The sequence below is a fragment of the Carassius auratus genome, unplaced genomic scaffold (assembly GCF_003368295.1).
Source record: "Carassius auratus strain Wakin unplaced genomic scaffold, ASM336829v1 scaf_tig00217058, whole genome shotgun sequence".
Lineage (NCBI taxonomy): Eukaryota > Metazoa > Chordata > Actinopteri > Cypriniformes > Cyprinidae > Carassius > Carassius auratus.
Window position 1 is genome coordinate 363081 of NW_020528873.1, and position 21493 is coordinate 384573.

The window sequence follows — 21493 nt, forward strand, 5'->3', positions numbered from 1 at the left end:
AACTTTAAGTGAGCTTTTAAAGGTTTAATAAATATTTTCTTTATTATGAAATCAAGACAACTTTTTATAATCTTAGTAATACTGAGTATGAGTGATTAAATTATCCGCTCGACAGACCTATTAGACAGTAAAGTAGGGTAGAACAGGGTAATGTGAGACATTGGGTAATGTGAGACACGCCCTGTATCTAGGCAACGGGACCAATTTGTGGTCATGTGACCATTATGTTTTCAAGTCTGTCCCATTTTCCCTTGACCGAGAAGGAGAGGACCTCATGGTGCTGTGGTAAGCATGTTTTTTTCACAAAATAATATATTTTTTCATGTAAAAGTAAATTGTATTGCTGTCAACTTAATCAATTGTTGTGCCAAAGCCTGATTCAGGTAGAAAAACTTTGATGAACTACCAACATATAAAACCATGTGATGATGCTAGCTGAAGATTAGACTGAACTGCTAAGAGAGATCATTTTTTCTAAAAATGTGGCGGTGGGGTAAAGTAAGACATGAGACAAGTTAAGTTTAGTATTAAACATATTTTAATGTAATATTAATATTTTTAATGTCATAAACGTTGTAGAAAAGCCATCATGGCAAGGCAATACACCCGGGGCAAAACACCTCTAGAGGAGATGGAGAGTGCAGCTGCTGAGGTAAACGAAGGAAAGAAGTCTATAAGAGCAGCTGCAAGGGATAGAGATATTGACAAGTCAAGCCTCCTAAGATCCATAAAGAAAAAAAGAACATTTTTTTTTATAAACTATAAAACCCATTTTAACCTCGAAGCTTCAGGTGTGCCGATACAATGAAACTGTGAAATAGTTATATATCAAGGTTTTGTAGCCTACTGCTCAGTTATGCTCATTTAATTTGGATTGCATGCACCTTAAAGACATTAAGCACTTTATTCTCAATAAGAGCTAGGTAGTATACTGACTGCAATATTGATTTTATACATCAGTATATTTCCAAAACAATATAGTATAAGACAAATATATTTATATTGATACAGTAGTTTGATGGTATGTGCATCTGCAGAATACTGAAGACACAAAGTGAGCTGCTGCAGGGAAAGTGCATGATCCAAAATTCCCAAAATAGAAGAATTGCTATATATTAAGGGCTTCAAAAGACATGTACGTGTATGGTTTAACGATCTATCACTTTCAGGGACTTTGTGCTTTGATTCTAAGATGCGTTTCAAACTTTGATCCTGGAGAGCCATTGTTCTGCTATTTCCTGTATTTGTTCAAGCAAGCAGGAAGGCAACAAATGTGTGCAAAAGTTTTCCTTACCTTTTATTACCTAACTTTTTCTTAGGACACACATAAATTATGTAAAAACATGTTTACAGAAGCTTTATTTTAATTTTTAATACATAGTATTTTAAAATTACCTTATAAAAAGCTTTAATTGCCTGTTATTGGGAAATAATTGACCAAAAAAAATATACATATACAATTTTGTTTTCTAATGTAGACATAGACAGATATTATAGCTACTCTTCCAAATTCCAGGCTGCAGCAAAGTCAGATTGTGTAGAATAATCATCTGTTTCCTGTGGTCTTGTCCTGGTGGTCCTCTGAGACATGGTCTTTATTTTCACCTTCAGTAGCCTGTGGTCAGGTTAATTATCTTCAAAAAGGCTGTTTTCTGTTGTTCACTAAATGAAAGCTATATTCACACTTACATATGCATGAAATGGAAGAAATGCTTGCTGAAATATCAAATACTGCAGTCATGTCACGTATTTTATACAATTGACAGTGCTAAGGGGCCATGAAACCAGTTTTAGGGCCCCACAGGGATTAACACTGTCTACACTGGACACAAGTGGCATGGTGTGGTGTGACGCAGCAAAATACAATTGAACCTATTATGCTGTCTACACTCGATGCGGCACAATGTGACAAATTCATGACAGTAAACTGTGCTGTGTTCTATTTATGACGTACACCAAGCACTCGTGCTACCTGCAGCCAGAGAAAAATGGACGAGGAAAAACTTATTGAGGTGGAGAAGAGACCAGAATTTTATGATCCTTCCTCTAAATTTTAAAAAGATATAAATCTGAAGGAAGCTTGCTGGAGGGACATTGCAAGAGATCAAGTTTTTTGGTTTTTCCATTGGTTGTAACTGTTGTTTGCTGACATAAATGATCATAATAAAAGTAGCCTAGTTATTATGCCATTAATATGTTGTAGCCTAGATATTACGCTATTAATATGTTGTAAAATGAATTACAGCACCAAACAAGGACTGTAACTTTATATTAATGTGAAGTAAAATAAATATTGTAAGTTTTCTATAGGTCAGAGTAACTTAATTCATTATTTTCAGTCATAGTGAAAGTGGGGAAGGGGTGCTTTCTATCAGTGCTAATTGATAAAGTTTGATAGGGTAATCACTTTCTGGCATAATTTAAAATGAATTTTAAATGTTTGTGTAATAACTACAATAAATGTGTAATATTTGTATCTTTATTATACATTTATGTTTACAAACTTACATGTAGTGTTCTGTATATAAATAAGTATAAAAAAAATAATGTAACAATGTTATAACTCAAGTGCAGATGTTTATGTGTGCTACCTATACAGGTCCTTCTAAAAAAATTAGCATATTGTGATAACATTTCATTATTTTCCATAATGTAATGATAAAAACTAAACTTTCATATATTTTAGATTCATTGCACACCAACTGAAATATTTCAGGTCTTTTATTGTTTTAATACTGATGATTTTGGCATACAGCTCATGAAAATCTCAAAAAATTTGCATATCATGAAAAGGTTCTCTAAACGATCTATTAACCTAGTCATATGAATCAACTAATGAACTCTAAACACCTGCAAAAGATTCCTGAGGCTTTTAAAAACTCCCAGCCTGGTTCATTACTCAAAACCGCAATCATGGGTAAGACTGCCGACCTGACTGCTGTCCAGAAGCCCATCATTGACCCCCTCAAGTGAGAGGGTAAGACACAGAAAGAGATTTCTGAATGAATAGGCTGTTCCCAGAGTGCTGTATCAAGGCACCTCAGTGGGAAGTCTGTGGGAAGGAAAAAGTGTGGCAAAAAACAATGCACAATGAGAAGAGGTGACCAGACCCTGAGGAAGATTGTGGAGAAGGACCGATTCCAGACCTTGGGGGACCTGCGGAAGCAGTGGACTGAGTCTCGAGTAGAAACATCCAGAGCCACCGTGCACACGCGTGTGCAGGAAATGGGCTACAGGTGCCACATTATCCAGGTCAAGCCACTTTTGAACCAGAAACAGCGGCAGAAGCGCCTGACCTGGGCTACAGAGAAGCAGCACTGGACTGTTGCTCAGGGGTCCAAAGTACTTTTTTTGGATGAAAGCAAATTTTGCATGTCATTCGGAAATCAAGGTGCCAGAGTCTGGAGGAAGACTGGAGAGAAGGAAATGCCAAAATGCCTGTCAAGTACCCACAGTCAGTGATGGTCTGGGGTGCCATGTCATCTGCTGGTGTTGGTCTACTGTGTTTTATCAAGGGCAGGGTCAATGCAGCTAGTTATCAGGAGATTTTGGAGCACTTCATGCTTCCATCTGCTGAAAAGCTTTATGGAGATTAAGATTTCGTTTTTCAGCACGACCTGGCACCTGCTCACAGTGCCAAAACCACTGGTAAATGCTTTACTGACCATGGTATTACTGTGCTCAATCGGCCTGCCAACTCTCCTGACCTGAACCCCATAGTGAATCTGTGGGATATTGTGAAGAGAAAGTTGAGAGACGCAAGACCCAACACTCTGGATGAGCTTAAGGCCGCTATCGAAGCATCCTGGGAACTAACATGAACGACTGTTTTTCATTAACTAATATTAAAGAAGATTAATAAATGTAGTTCATTGTTTTTTCATGTTAGTTAATACATCAATTAACATGAACTAATGGAACTTTATTGTAAAGTGTTACCCTTTGAATAAAATTAAAATGTATAAATAGATATATTAATAGTATTATCATCATGTACGTAAATTTCAGTAGTAGTCTTTACACACACACACACAAAATGTACAGGAAACGTAGATATATAGACTCTATGTATGTAAAATGCTCTACTGTAATTGTTATAGCAATTGTTGTAAAAAATTGCTAACTCTCCCAAAGTCTCTTACCTTTATGCACGTAAATCTGTAGTGTGCATCTGCAACGGCAAGAAGGACAATTAAAAAAGTTCCTTTCTAGTTAAAAAAGACTATGAGGAAACAATAATATCTGGCCTGTGCCTGCAGCCAGCTTACTATGATAGCGGCTGGTTCTGAAATAGATCTGTCATGACAGCAACTTTTCTTTTACAATCACTTTGTCTTTAGTGATTTTGCCATCTGATTTTGCCTTCAAAATAAAAGTATGAGAAAGTGTTTGCAGCAATGTTTTATTCTGAGATGAATTGAGAGCTTTTAATTCAAAAAGTTCCTGAAGACATTCAAAAATGTCGATAGACACACCTTTGAAGTAGTACTAAAATAGGACTCTCCTGAAGCCATGTACTTACAAAAGTGAAAGAAAAATAAATTGTGTTTATTTGTATAGTGCTTTTCACAATACATTTTTTAAAGCAGCTTTATAACAAAAATGTTTCAAAGAATATCACGTCACAAACAATTATGTTGTCAGAAGAGAAGTGATTTCCTCTCTTTTTTTCTGTTAGATCCAGAGCTTTGCAAAACATGATGAAAGAATCTATGTGATTCATTTGTTAGCTTTCTCTGAAAACCACCACCTCCCAGTGGATCAGGAGGTGGGCCACTGAGGGAGTGAAGATATCATAAAGTAATGGGATTCCTGCACAAATTTTTTGGGATGAGACAGTAAAATAAAAGCTTTGTGTTACAATTATAAACCATTTACTTTTTCAAATCAATGTATTTTATTAATAAAGCACTTTTCACAGTAACGTATTTTCCGGACTATAAGTCGCACTTTTTTCATAGTTTGGCTGGTTCTGCGACTTAAAGTCAGGTGCGACTTATTTATCAAAATTAATTTGACATGAACCAAGAGAAATGAACTAAGAGACATGAACCAAGAAAAAACATTACCGTCTCCAGCCGCGAGAGGGCGCTCAATGCTGCTCAGTGATCGTGTAGTCTACCAATGAGCAGCATAGAGCGCCCTCTCGCGGCTGTAGACGGTAATGGTTTCTCTTGGTTCTTGGTTCTAAATAAATGTGACTTATACATGTTTTTTTCCTCATGACATATTTTTGGACTGATGTGACTCATACTCAGGTGCGACGTATAGTCCGAAAAATACGGTACATATTTTTAATGTAATTTTAGCAGGAAATCATTCTGTAGTGCAGGAGTCTCCAACCTTTCTCTGAAGAGCTATTATCCAGCAGAGTTTAACTTAAATCCAAAATCAATTACACCTAAACCAGCATATAAAGATTACTTGCAGGGTTACTTGAAAATTAAGGATGTGTAAGTGTGCCGAATCAGAGTTAGACCTGAGGTCTGCAGGAAGCAGTGTTGGAGATCCCTTGTTTGTTGTCTTTAATGCTTAAATGTTTTCAGGCCTTCAAATATATACATTTATGTATAATATGTATGTTTTCTGTGGTTTGCATTATGTAGTTCTAAGTAATCTTGACTTTGAAAGTGAGACCTCTGTCAGAGATGCAAGAGAGGGAGAAGAAAGAGGAAACGAGGGAGTGGCAGAGTAAAGTGAAGACAGAAAGAGCTTCCAGGAATAGAGAGAGGAAAGAGCCATGAGAGAGCCAGCAGCACAGGAAGATCCTAAAGAAATTATATTTGGAGAGCGTGATATTTGGAGAGCGTGATATTAGAGAAGCCAGAGAGTCAAACAGAGGGATGAGTGAGGAGAATGGGAAGATGAAAGAGAGAGAGCATATAACATTTTCAGCTCAAGTCAAAGAAGGAAATGAAACAGGAGTAAATCACATCCAGCTGAACCTAACACATCAGGGGTCTCATTTATAAAACTCTCCGTAGATTTCATCCTAAATTTTTATGTAGGCACAAAAGCTAGATTTTGCATATGCACTAAAGTTTTCAGATTTATAAAACTATGTGTATGCCCGAACCTGTGGAAAAATCCCTTTATAAATCACAGTCAGGGAAGGATTGTGCGTACATACTTTTCCACATAGTCTCCTCCCCGAAATAACCATACATAGAGCTTTCAACACCTAGTTTTACTATGCATAGCCTCATCTGCATATCATTTCCATGCATAGTCCCATCCACGTGACACCATGTTTGTCACGAGACATTAAGAAAATAGGAGATGGGGACGATAATGCCATTTCTGCCACACACATGAATTTTTATTGTTAAAAATGTTCCAGTATCCTTGTCATGTTTTATAATAAATATATGAATATATCCATAAAAACAAAATGTTTTAAAGTTGTTCTCAGATATATTTTAGAATAGAGTTGATCTCATTATTTTACACTGGCCAAATACTATTTTCAGTTGTTTTAAACAATTAAAATAAAATTAAATGTATGCAATTTTGCTGATGAACACCTTTTAGCTGTTTTTAGTGGAAACAGATAGGCCCATATTTATTGCAGTGTAAATAAAACTGTCTGATTCGACTTGTCACTGACAAAGTATTTTAAAAGGAAACGTGTAAATCTAACCATTTTCTCCTAGTTATATCCTTCAAATATAGTGGTATTTTTCATAATGTTTTAGAGATGACTTCACATGACATCAACACCGTGCAGCTGCGGTTGTACAGTAAGCTATAATCATTGGTCCTATACCAGACAAAGGACCGTTCGACCTCTGGATCCAGCAGTGTCCAACATGTGATTTGTAGTTTAGTTTGAATTATTGTGCACATGTAGCACTCCTTGCTGTCATTAAAACACAGCATACTAAAGGAAAATTATGTAGCCTATCGTTAATAAAATTATGTAATTATGTTTTATTAGTAAAATTATGTAATTTCAGTGTTTATTTACATGAATATGAGTGGAGTATTTCATGTAAATCTGTACATTGATATGAAAACAGTGTTTAAAATCGTTGTTTACTTCCATTACTTTTCTCACTTTATGAAAAAGATTTTGTACGCATGGTCTAGAATGTCCGTACTGTGCGTACATATTTACGCCAAGCTAATTTTTTATAAATCATGATATGTGTGCGAAAAATTGCATACGCATGTTTTATGCCCATTTTGTGCGTATGCAATGTTTAAAAATGAGTCCCCAAAGCTGTTTGAGTTTTTGAAAAGCCCAATACCTAGAGATGACCCCGATGAGGTATTTGCCTCCTGAGTTAAATAAAATAAAACAGTTATTGTTAATGATTTTAAACTGGGAAGCCCAACAACAAGCTTGTTTCTCCATTCTACACAATTATATCTACAGTCATACAATTAAATAGTTTTAAGTTTTTTTTTTTCTGCCATATCAATTTGTGTTTTATTTCTATGTTAGTGAAACAAATTTGAATGTACTGAAGAAACGTGTAGACAACTTAATTGATTTAATATGTGATTTGTGTGTAAAAAAATTATTGTTGATATACTGAATAAAAACATACCATGATTAAATGTTTTTTTTTTTTTTGTCATATTAATTCTTCTTTTGTTGACCTATATTATTGCCTACCTCAATATGACAGCCAGCCTTTGTTTGGGCTCAGTAGCCTCCCTGAACTTTGTGGTTTGTTTCTGAAGATCAAGACCAATGAAAGAGGGGACTATTTCCATTAGAGCTGCACTCAATCTGAAATGCCGGAAGGAATGTCGTCCAGGACAGCAGTCTTGTGTGCAATGTTACGGCTCAATGCAGTGTGGACATATGGTTTGCTGAGAGTGTGATCTTGGTGGCTGTCTCATTGCTGTCACTGTTGAAGCAAGCATAAGTAATTTAGCTCATTAAGGAAGGAGAAGTCTGTGAGTGTTGGAGGTGAGTTGCTTGGCTTGTAGCTGCTGATGACCTGAATGCCCTGCCACATCCTTGTTCATACTTGGCTTCTGATTAGGGTACATTGTAATCTGTTTTTCTGTTGTAACACTGTCAACGGTGGTGTTGATGTAATCCAGTACAGAGCATGTATAGATATAAATCAGGAGCGCAGATAGGATTTTTTAACTGGGGGGGACCAAGCTGTCCAGCAGTCAAATTTTTTCTGTCCAGAAAAATCACCAGCACAGTCATAGACGACTTAGATAATTGCATCTAAAAAAAAATTAATATCATAGAAAAGTTCTTTATTTTTTGTAACTTAATTCAAAAAAGCAAACTTTCTTATATTCTAGATTCATTGTACACAAACTGAAATATTTCTATATTTTTTTAATTTAATTCTGATGATTATGACTTACAGCCTAAGAAAATAAAAAAATCAGTATCTCAAAAATTAGAATTTTGTATTTTGAGCTTGATTCACTTGATTAATTTTGAGTATGAATACAGGGTACCTCCTGGGCTAGTTTAGAACATGCAACCACAATTATGGAAAAGACTACTGACTTGACAGTTGTCCACAAGACCATCATAAGCCACAGAAGGTCATTGCTGCAAGGGCTGGCTGTTCACAGAGTGCTGTATCAAAATATATTCATAGAAAGTTGACTGAAAGGAAAAAGTGTGATAGGAAAAGGTGCACAAGCAAAAGGCATGACCACAGCCTTGGAAAAATTATCAGGAAAAGCCGATTCAAGAACTTGGGAGAGTTTCACAAGGAGTGGACTGAAGCTGGAGTCAGCATATCAAGAGTCACCACACTCAGACGTCTTCAGGAAAAGAGCTACAGCTGTCACAATCCTAGAACCAAGCCACTCCTGAACCAGAGAATAATGTAATAAACATTTCACCTGGGGTAAGGAGAAAAATAACTGGACTGTTGCTCAGTGGTCCACAGTCCTCTTTTCAGATGAAAGTAAATTCAGCACTTCATTTGGAAATCAAGGGCTGGAGTCTGGAGGAAGACTGGAGAGGCACAGAAGTCAAAGTCCAGTGTGAAGTTTCTGAAGTCAGAGATGTTTGGGTGCCGTGACGTCTGCTGGTGTTGCTCCATTGTGTTTTATCAAGTCCAAAGTCAATGCAGCCATCTACCAGGAGGTTTTGGGAGCACTTCCATCTTCCATCTGCTGACAAGCTTTATGGAGATGCTGATTTCCTCTTCCAGCAGGACGTTACCACCTGCACACAGTGACACAACCACTTCCAAGTGGTTTCCTGACCATGATACTATTGTGCTTGATTGGCCAGCCAGCTCACCTGACCTGAACCTCAGAGAGGATCTTTGGGGTATTGTGAAGAGGAAGATAAGTAACATCTGGCAAACAATACAGAGAAGCTGAAGACCACTATCAAATCAACTTGGGCAAACAGACTGATTGCCTTCATGCCACGCCACACTGAAGCCCAGGTTGTATTTGAGTATTGAGTGCATAATTAAACCTACTTTGGATTTCAATTTGAATTTTTCTTTCAAAGTTTCCTACTTGTAATTTTTCTTAGCTGGAAGTCACCATCAGAATAATAATAATAAAAAAAAAACTCTTGAAATATTTCAGTCTGTGTGCAGTGAATCTAGAATATAAGAAAGTTAGCTTTTTTTAAATAAATTACAAAAATAAAGAACTTTTCCATGACAATCAATTTTTTTGAGATGCACATGTATAAGATCACTATGGTTACCGCTACAGACACAATTGAGGCAGCTGCCAGCTCCTCGTAGGACCCCGGGGTCAGGAGTCAAATAGCACACACACACACACAGAGAACATGAACATCAGTGGCAGCACCATCGTCGTGTGTTTGATGGTGATGGGAAGTTCGATTCTTTTCCGCGAACCGGTTCTTTCGGACGGTTCGATTCAATAAACCGGTTGAAAAAAATGATTCATCGGTTATTTCATGCTCAACGTAATGACGTCATTGGCGATTACGTAATGGCGTCACGTCTATCAAACATTCAAATATATAAAGTCAGTAATCATAACTTTAGTCAGTTAAAACCTCATAATCATGAAAAGTTTACATTTGAGTTTTGCAACAACACCTAAATACAGTAACAGCAATAATGTGCATATGAGGATTTAAGTCTTGAAGATATAAAGTAAATAAATTAGGTGTCATCAGCGCAGAAACCATGATCCACTTACTAAACATAATCCATTGCGATGTATTTGTTATTAAATGAACTTACGTTTCGCCAGATTGCCCTTCATCCAAGCCTTCGAAATACCCGCGCTCATAAAATTACTAGTACAGAATCAGAATCAATCACCAAAAGAATCCCTTCGGTTCAGACATGCTGTGAGTCAGTTGGCTTCACACTGAATCGCGCATGCGCAGTATCATCAGTTCATCGGTTCTCAATTCGGACGTGTCCGACAGAAACGATTCTCGGTTGAGTGTACTGATGATCCGAAAACCGATGCAACCGGTTCTTGACTCGAGAACGAGAATCGCTCTAACCGGCACGTGCTGCAGTTCAGTGTCATCAGCTGCTCTACTCTTGTTCATGTTCTGTTTACTACAAACTCAATTTGTGAATGTCATCATTAACTATAAATACAGTACAGATATCTCATAAATCATCCCTTATTCCTATTAAACATAGTCTTTAGAGTCTTAATTATTGTCCAACTTCCCTGAAAACCCATTTGGCCTATACATTATATACAATATACAGATTGGAAACATTAATCTAAAAAAAATAATAATAAAAAAAAACTAAATAAAGTATAGTTATTTTATCACACTTTCCGATGTTTAACAAAATACTTACAAAATTACACGTACACGTTTCCGACAGAAACGATTCTCGGTTGAAGAACCGGTTAAATTGAACGATTCGTTCAAGAATCGGCCATCACTAGTGTTTGACAACAGAACAGCATGTAGTGAGAAGGTGGGTTCAAAGTAATGGTTAGATCATTATTATGCTTCAACCTGCATCTGCCCTGACCCCATTCTTTAGCACCAAAACAAACACACCCATACACCAACAGGACCTACTACGGTGGCCGAGAGAGCTAAACGTGCTGCAAATGACAAAAATCCCTGCAAATTAAGAAAACATTTTCATTAGTTTGACAAAATATGCTGCAATGACTAACAATACAAACAAAAAAATAAATTTTATATTTAAAGGAACCGTAAAGTGACAAACATGGCTGGGACATTATTTATCAATGTTTGCTCTGAAAATATCTTTATTTTAACAATCCTGGTCATAGATGCCTTAGCTTTATTTTTTTTTTTAAATGGATATTATTAGCCTAAATAAGATGACTACACAATGACTGTAACTGTGAAAGGTTATGTAAGCTGGCTAACTTACTTTTACAATTTACCTTACAAAAACTAAACATAGCCTATGGTTTTACTATTGAAATGAATTAATTAATAAATACATTTTGTTATACAGTTGTTACTGTGATCATTAACAAATTAACCATGGATTTACTACTCTAACCATAGTTTAATCATGGTATATGTACAACTATAGTTATACAAATGGTAATCAATACTCAAAAATAAAAAAAACCTTGTTTAAATTTTCTTTTTGTTGGGGTAATCTTGTTTGTGCTGAGTATTTGCAGAGCGTTTCTGTATTTGTTTGTGTTGTGAGTATTTGTCGCACTTGTGCTGTTAAACTGATGAAGATGTTTTTCTTAATTTGCTGGTGCTTTTTCTATTTGAACTCGTTTTGTGAAGTTGCAGTGCGTTGAGCTCTCTCGGCCACCGTGCTTCGTACACACGTACGTGCACAACCATGGCAACGACGATCGCGGAAACAAGCGAAGATTACGCACAAACATATTCAAACAAAAGGTTGTGTGAAACAACGCAAAATCAACGTTACTTAACTTTCAAAAAGAAAACAAATAAACCTCAGCGTCCGATTCGAGCCCTTCCCAATCCTTGAGTTTCTCTCCACCGCTGGAATGCTGCTCCGATATTTACGTGGGTCCTGTCTCTTGCCTGATTGTAAACCCTCTTTTTTATCTGCCATCTCTCCCAGTCTGTAGTCGATCTGCTAACATGCTAATTTTTTATAAAAGCGTCTGCTAAATGACTAAATTTAAATGTAATGTAATATGCGTCCTGTGCACTCAAATTGAGAGCTCTCTCTTCTCGCTATCAGGACAAGACACGCCCCCTTACCGCTGATCGGCTACAAGTGTGTTTTGGGACTCGGTCAGACACTGCGGTCAAAAGTGTGTTTTCAAAAATCGTTACACATTTAAGGAGGGGTGGGCCGGGTTGCTTCTAGTCTTTTGTTTGCTAATTGCCGCATGCAATTTGTTCATAGCAAGCTTGGCAACAGCATCCAGAGGCATATAGACTGCAGTTATAATGGTTGAAGGGAACTGACACAGCAGATACAAAGGTCTACACATAACCATGAGAAAAACTAGGTTAGCTGAGTAGTGTCTCCCAACAATGACAGAGTTCGTACACCAAGCTTTGTTTAACATGAATGCACAATCGTACTGTCCTATCTGCTTGGAGCGTTTACCATCCGACTAGTTCAATACATTATTGGGTACGTTGCTGTGTAGCCATGTTTCTGTGAAAACCATGACATTGCACTGAAAAGTATCTAACCGTGGGTGATAAAAAGTTGTAACTCGTCCATTTTGTTCACCAGTGACCAAACATTGGTGAGGAAAATGCTGGGTAAAGTGAGTCGGAGCCGTGTTAGCTTTAGCTTAGCTATTAGACCTCCGCACTTCCCCCATCTTTGTTTATGATCTTGACACCGCCTGCAAGTAGCCTCAGGTGTTCTGGAGATCTCAGGGAAGAGTCAAAGATTGGTGCTAAAATTTTTGGAGAAGTGCACTCCAATATTCAAATCTCCTGACAGGTGTAAGATGTTACGGCAAAGGGGTTAAGTACGAACAGACCAGAGATGAGCAGGAAAAATACTGCAAAATTGCAAAAAAACTGGAGAGACACTGAGCCTTGCAATATGTATGCGCCACCACCTTGGTCTTGGTTTTCTTTTCAGATTTATGGGGTGCACCAATAAAAACATTCTCCTTCTTATAAAGAATGAGCACAGCAGCTTTCTTTCCCCTTCACATCTCTTGACAGTATCCTGATTTTTATATATAGATAAGAATACTTTTTAATAATTATTACTTATGAACAGGTTTCCACCTAGCGGAAAAACAAGTAATGTTTTCTCTGTACTTAAGATATAGGCTACATGTGAAATTTTTTTTTTCAAATCATGGTTCAGTTGTTAGATATGAGGAAAATTCGTAATGGTCCTATATTCAATTAGCTTTTTCTATTCAAATCATCTTTAGTGGGGAAGTCGTGGCCTAACGGTTAGAGTGTTGGACTTGCAATCCAGGGGTTGTGAGTTTGAGTCTCGGGCTGGCAGGAATTTTAGGTGGGGGGAGTGAGTGTACAGCGTTCTCTCCACCTTCAATACCACGACTGTGTGTGTGCACTTTGGATGGGTTAAACGCAGAGCACGAATTCTGAGAATGGGTCACCATACTTGGCTGTATGCCATGTAACTTTCAGTTTAAAAGAGGGCTGGTAATGTAATGCATTAATTTGATTAATTAATTATGGAGAAAAAATAACACGTAAAAAATTATTAAACTATTTGACACACTTACCCTGCCCCAGACATTTGTGGATTATCTGCCATTTTATACAGTCGATTGATGATGGAACTGTTCATCTCCAAGCAACCCACAGCGCCATTTCATTTCTTAATCCACGCTTTGAACAAATTTGGTGAACCATGGATTTGGCGAGTTGAACCATTGGCATATGCGTAATTTGATTAATTAATCATGTAATTAATTAGATTTTTTAAAATTATCACTTACCAGCCCTAGTTTAAACACATGGAGAGTCACAACAATATTATAATAAATAGTGTACAATTCCAAACTAAACCTAAATATAAAAAAAACTAGTAACTCACTCATTTTACTTTATGTCTTTAGCTTACAGGTAATGGTCTGTCTGTGTACGTCATCTTTTTGGAATTTTCACTGTTGCATCCAATGTAAACAGACTTTAGCCGTTTTAGTGTGGCGCAACAACTGTAGCATCCAGTGTAACATTTAAAGGGATAGTTCACCCAAAAATGAAAATTATGTCATTAATGACTCACCCTCATGTCGTTTCAGGCCCGTAAGAACTTGGTTCTTCTTCGGAACACAGTTTATGATATTTTAGATTTATTCCGAGAGCTTTCTGTTCCTTCATTGAAAGTGTATGTACGGTATACTGTCCATGTCTAGAAAGGTAATAAAAACATCTTCAAAGTAGTCCATGTGACATCAGAGGGTCAGTTAGAATTTCTTGAAGCATCGAAAATACATTTTGGTCCAAAAAGAACAAAAACACTTTAGAGTGTTTACTATGAGTCAATTTACGATACTATGTTATTGTTTTATGTGTTTCCCCAAAATTCACTTAACACAACTGCATGTAGTTTTGCTTTAAGTGTTACTTAGGAGTTATTATCCGTTTGTCACATACTCAAATGTCACCTCAGAATGGCTTGTAATTGTAGTATGTACTCATTTATTGAAATGTTAACGTAATGCTGCATTCCAGACAACTCGGATATAATAACAATAATACAATATTTTATTACATTATATTAAAGTGATGAAGTTATGATGCTTTTGGGAAACATATCCTAATATTGAGATTAGTTGAATGACCGTATTTACAAACTTCTTAGGCTATGCAACCCTGGAGTGATTTTCGATTTGTGAACGAATCATCCTCTTGAACTGGTTCTTTTTAGTGAATTAGATGAACCAGCTCATTTAGAAAACTGGAAAAAAGAAATGATTAAGAACAAATCCTTGTGTTTATGCTCATGTGGTGACTGATCCCTGATCTCGACTGCATGCATCTGAGGTGCATTACAGCTCCGAGGAGGTTTTGTTGGATTAGCGAGACCACATGATTTGCATCTCCAACACTACTGTCTAAGGCCCAACATTGTTTTTCTTGATTTTTGTGTGTTCTAACATGGTTAGTTATATACTCACCTTAAGGTTATTAGGAACACCATACTAATACTGTGTTTGACCCCCTTTCGCCTTCAGAACTGTCTTAATTGATTCAATGAGGTGCTGAAAGCATTCTTTTGAAATGTTGGCCCATATTGATAGGATAGCATCTTGCAGTTGATGGAGATTTGTGGGATGCACATTCAGGGCACGAAGCTCCCGTTCCACCACATCCCAAAGATGCTCTATTGGGTTGAGTTCTGGTGACTGTGGGGGCCATTTTAGTACAGTGAACTCATTGTCATTTTCAAGAAACCAATTTGAAATGATTCGAGCTTTGGGACATGGTGCATTATCCTACTGGAAGTAGACATCAGAGGATGGGTACATGGCGGTCATAAAGAGATGGACATGGTCAGAAACAATGATCAGGTAGGCCGTGGCATTTAAACGATGCTTAATTGGCACTAAGGGGCCTGAAGTGTGCCAAGAAAACATCCCCCACTCCATTACACATCCATCTTCAGCCTGCACAGTGGTAACAAGGCATGATGGATCCATGTTCTCATTCTGTTTACACCAAATTCTGACTCTACCATTTGAATTTCTAAACAGAAATCGAGACTCATCAGACCAGGCAACATTTTTCCAGTCTTCAACTTTCCAATTTTGGTGAGCTCGTGCAAATTGTAACCTCTTTTTCCTATTTGTAGTGCAGATGAGTGGTACCCGGTGGGGTCTTCTGCTGTTGTAGCCCATACGCCTCAAGGCTGTGCATGTTGTGGCTTCACAAATACGTTGCTGCATACCTCGGTTTTTTTCAGTCAAAGTTGCTCTTCTATCAGCTTGAATCAGTTGGCCCATTCTTCTCTAACCTCTAGCATCAACCTTTTCACACCATCCATCCATCTTCTTCCGATTATCCGGGGCCGGGTCGCGGGGGCAGCAGTCTTAGCAGAGATGCCCAGATTTCCCTCTCCCTAGACATTTCCTCCAGCTCTTCAGGGGGATACCGAGGTGTTCCCAGGCCAGCCGAGAGACATAGTCCCTCCAGCATGTACTTGGTCTTCCCCGGGGCCTCCTCCCTGTGGGACATGCCCGAAACAGCATCCCTGGAAGGCGTCCAGGAGGCATCCGGAACAGATGCCCGAGCCACCTCAGCTGGCTCCTCCCGAGTGGCAGAGCTCCTCACCCTATCTCTAAGGGAGCGCCTAGCCACCCTGCGGAGAAAGCTCATTTCGACCGCCTGTATCCGGGATCTTGTCCTTTGGGTCATGAACCACAGCTCATGACCATAGGTGAGAGTAGTGTAAGATTAATAAGGGAATTAAAATCAATATAACTCAAAAGAGATTGAATTACATTGAATAAGAACCGAATTAGTATGCAAAATATTCAGAATGAATATTTAACCCTTTATCAACTATTCGTCCACCGATAAATTGAGATTAAGGTATTTGATCAATTCTGGACAAAATATTATCCCGTGGCCTACGGTAATAATATCATTAAATTATGATTACTGATTATTAGCAAGGTAACAGAATCTACAGTTTAAGGCAGTAACTTGTAAGCACACAGCACAAGACACTGGTATGTAAAATCAAAAAGGGCTTTATTGAACTACTCTAATACACACAAACTAAACTAACAAAAACACACAAACATTCATTAACACAGTGAGAGAAAAAGGATGTTATTAATGGAGGGTGAATGGAGTCCCAAGTGTCTAGCGTAGTTCTTTAATTATTTTCTGAAAGAATCAATCTGCTAGTACTTTAATCTTAGTTCGCTTCCTTAATAAGATTTGCACCAGTTTTAGCCAGAATTAGGAGATATTGTGTACTTGCGTTCGGATGCTCATTGTTGGCTTTTTATGCGTTCCCTTCTGCAACAAAGTTGCTGGAGAGGGATTCTCTGGCGCTGATTGGCTGGCAGTCAGTCGATGATGCGTTCGGAAGGACAGCAATCAATGGTGAGTGGTTGGTTGGCTTTACCGAGTGCGCTTCGTTCGCGAGACTTCCTGGATTGCGGGTTGCTATGCAACGGAGTTTCTATGAGGGTGTTTTCTTGGATGAAGTTCAATGAAGGATCTTACGGAAGAGTTCCGTAAGAACCATAGGCAAGAGCCCAAGTCACTGCAACAGCAGGGCAACTAGGCACAAAGCTAAAAGCTATGTATAGCTGCTTGTCATTGGGTTATAAGCAAGAGTTTAGTTTAAACACTTTAATAAGCAAACTTAATAGTTTAAATATGGTGTATCCTACACACATCTACTTTCATATATTTATCTACAAAATTAGAGAAATCATTTACCCATCAAGTAGGTACCAAACTTCCCATAGTTAAGGTGCAAGTAAATAAGGATTTAGCCGTGAAAAGTGTTTAACACACAAATTTACTTGAGTAATATAAAGCATGCATAATACAGAGAATACACATGTATGAGGCAACTTCTGGTGATCAGTTCCTATAACTGAGGTAGAAAACCCTACGAATAGGCTGTAATGAAAGTTAAACACACAGAAATAATTCCACAGGTTATATAAAACATACATGATACTTAAAATGTATGTATGTTATAAACTGGTAACTGCAATTTAGCTAGTTGGAAACAATTTTGAGACCGCTGTTTGTATTAAACCACAAGTGGGTTAAATTTCAATGTGGAGACAAAGTCTCTGGAATTTACAGCTGCAGCAAGGAGGTTTAAGGTTTTTGGTGATCCTGGGCCAAAGGAATGCCTTAGCATCATTCCTGATTCCTGATAAGGCTGGGGATTTATGCAGTGGAGTCACCACAGGGTTCCTGGTCATTTGGTCTTAAATTTGGGGAACAAAGAGAAATCTTTTCCTGCTGTCCTGATGTCTGTTGGTATGAGATTAGACAGACACGAGAAGGAAAAGGGGGGGTGACATCTCCTTTAGCCATCTTAGCACCATGAATGTGTTTTATGACACACTAATGGTTCGATGGGGAATCATTCTGAACTGTGGAATGCGATGTTGGGTTTATTTACTGAAATGGACTGTTCAAGGATAATCCTACAGTAGGAACATAGATTGACTGGTAAATCGAGTGCTTCGACTTGCAGCTCAGCTCCTTCTTCACCATGCCAGACAGGTACATCGACCGCATCACTGCAGAAGCTGCACCTATCCACCTGTCAATCTCCCGCTCCAACCATTCCTCCAGTCGCTCGTGAACAAGACCTCAAGATACTTGAACTCCTCCACTTGAGGCAAGACCTCTCCACCAACCTGAAGGGGACATGCCACCTTTTTCCGGCTGAGAACCATGGCCTTGGACTTGGAGGTGCTGATTCTCATCCCAGCCATTTCACACTCGACTGCAAACCGTCCCAGTGCATGTTGAATGTCCTGGCCCCATGAAGCCAACATGACAACATCATCTGCAAAAAGCAGAGACGAAATCACGTGGTCCCCTAACCGGACACCCTCCTGCCCCTAACTGCGCATAGAAAGCCTGTCCATAAAAATAATGAACAGGACCGGTGATAAAGGGTAGCCCTGCGGGAGTCCAGCATGCACCGGGAACAAGACTGACTTACAGCCGGCAACGCAAACCAAGCTCCTGCTCCGGTCATACAGGGACCGGCCAGCCCTTAACAGAGGGCCTGGTACCCCATACTCCTGTATCATCCCCCACAGGAGGCCGCGAGGGACATGGTCGAATGCCTTCTCCAGATCCACAACCACAGTACATGTGTACTGGTTGGGCAAAACTCCCATGAACTCTCCAGCACCCTGGTGGGTATAAAGCTGGTCCAGCGTTCCACGGCCGGGATGAAAACCGCATTGTTCCTCCTGAATCCAAGGTTCGACTATCGGCCGAATTCTTCCCTCCAGTTCCCTGGTATAGACTTTCCTAGGAAGGTTGAGGAGTGTGATTCCTCTGTAGTTGGAACACACCCTCCAGTCCCCTTTCTTGAAAAGAGGGACCAATATCCAGGTCTGCCATTCCAGAGGCACTGTCCCCAACCGCCACGCGATGCTGCAGAGACGTGTCAGCCAAGACAGCCCCACAACATCCAGGGACTTGAGGTTCTCAGGGTGGATCTCATCCACCCCTGGTGCCTTGCCACCAAGAAGCTTCTTAAGTACCTTGGTGACTTCAGCTTGGGTGATGGACAAGTCCATCTCTGAGCCCTCAGCCTCGGCTTCCTCCACGGAAGGCATATCGGTGGGGTTGAGGAGATCCTCGAAGTATTCCTTCCACCGTCCAATGATATCCCCAGTTGAGGTCAACAGTTGCCCACCTCTACTGTAAACAATGTTGGCAGGACACTGCTTCCCCTTCCTGAGGTGCTATATGGTTTGCCAGAATCTCTTCGAGGCCAACTGATAGTCTTTCTCCATGGCATGACCAAACTCCCAGACCCAAGTTTTTGCCTCCACAACCACCTGAGCTGCAGCCCGCTTGGCCTGCCGGTACCCATCAGCTGCCTCAGGAGTCCTGCAAGCCAGCCAGGCCTGGGGTAGGTCTCCTTCTTCAGCTTGACAGCATCCCTTACTTCCGGTGTCCACCACCGGGTTCAGGGATTGCCACCTTGACAGGCACCAGAGACCTTACGGCGCAGTGGCCGCATTGACAATGGAGGCGGAGAACATGGTACACTCGGACTCAATGTCTTCAGCCTCCTTCGGAATCTGGTCAAAGCTCTGTCAGAGGAAGGAATTGACAATCTCTGACAGGGGGCTCAGCCAGACGTTCCCAACAGACCCTCAAAATACGTTTGGGTCCACCAGGTCTGTCCAGCTTCCTCCCCCGCCATAGGATCCAACTCACCACCAGGTGGTGATCAGTTGACAGCTCCTCCCCTCTCTTTACCCGAGTGTCCAAGACATACTGCCGGAGGTCAGAGAAAATGACCACAAAGTCGATCATTTATGTCCTGCCTAGGGTGTCCTGGTGCCACGTGCACTGATGAACACCCTTATGCTTGAACATGGTGCTCGTTATGGACAAACTGTGCACAGAAGTCCAATAACAGAACATCACTCTGGTTCAGATCAGGGGGGCCATTCCTCCCAATAACACCCCTCCAGGTATCACTGTCGCTGCCCACATGAGCGTTGAAGTCCGCTAGTAGAACAACGGAGTCCCCGGTTTGAGCATTTTCCAGCACCCCTCCCAGAGAACCCAGGAAGGCCGGGTACTTTACACTGCCATTTGGCCCTTAAGCACAAATTACGGTGAGAGACCTATCCCCAACCCCAAGGTGCTTGGAATTGACCCTTTCATTCACCAGGGCAAACTCCAACACATGGCGGCTAAGCTGGGGAGCTATAAACAACAGATGTGTGGTGTCATATAATAATGTGAGGTTTCTTAACTTTAAAGATGAACCTCTCGTCGTCTATTTCTGGCCTATCAAGAATATAGTAATGTGAAATAAGATCGGAAGTCTGCACAGGTTGTTTATTTTGAAATGTACTGTACATGATTTTTTTATTTCTATTTTGAATTTGCTGTGCGGTTTTGATGTGGCGTGCATCAAAAATAGACTAGGCACCAGTCTTTAGCGCAGAGAGCTGCTTCTGGGAGGCTTTTGAAAAGTGCTGCGGTGCGTCTGTTGTAAACGCAAGCATTGACTAGAGTGGCCGCGATCAGCTCTGGTAGCCACGTCGGAGCTGTAACACGCCACAGACGTGTGCAGTGGAAATCAGGGGTGAGTGTCACAAATCGATTAGACTCAATCAATCACAACGCACTCCCTCACCTGAGTACTGATCACCAGCACCTGTTCAAAATTCAGTCACCAATTCTTCACCACATAAAAGCACACACCTCAGTCAGCACTTTTTCCAATCTCGTGGCTACACAGTGGAACGTCTTCTGTTATAGTTACCTGCATTGACTCCTTTAACTTACCTCTTGACTTACCTCTTTTCCAGCTAGAATCTCCTCTACTAGTGACTCCAGCATTCCTCAAGTGAATTCAACCTCCAAGTCTCTTTCTCCAGCATCTTAACTGAGGTGTGTGCAACCCTTCAGCCAATCCTGGTCTCTGTAAGAAGAATACCAGTGTCATTACATCTCACCTATACCCATATCCTCTCACCAAAGGAACCACTTACCTGCATCACTCCTACTGCCACTTGCATTACCTGTTACAATAAACCACTGCATTTGACTAACCTCCTGTGCCCTAGTCCATTTGTTACAATTAGCAGACATTTTGTGAAAAGTTCTCCTATTAATTTTATTATTTTACATGATTCTTCGTAAATGAAACCTAATTTTATTTGTTTCTTTAAATATAGTGAATAATATATCTACACAGATACATTTAATAACTATTTGTAAATAAACAAATAAATAAAACATTGCAGCAATTATAAAATATAGTTTCTTATTTGTTTTTGGAAAGTGTCTTCATGTCCAACAGCAGTGAGTCGGTGAAGGACGATGGCATCTTTTGAACAGGATTGTGACACACTGGATGAGCAGGAAGCAAAAATGAAATGCAAGCAAAATAATAACAAAAAAACTATA

At 39.5% G+C, this 21493-nt stretch overlaps 1 long non-coding RNA gene across 1 annotated transcript; it reads left to right on the forward strand.

Moving 5' to 3' along the window:
- The first annotated feature begins 243 nt into the window (after positions 1 to 243).
- Positions 244 to 21453, forward strand: LOC113099819 (uncharacterized). The gene is made up of 3 exons (XR_003289527.1): positions 244 to 285; positions 20893 to 20974; positions 21369 to 21453. It is a non-coding gene; the product is annotated as an uncharacterized LOC113099819 (long non-coding RNA).
- The last annotated feature ends 40 nt before the right edge of the window (positions 21454 to 21493 follow it).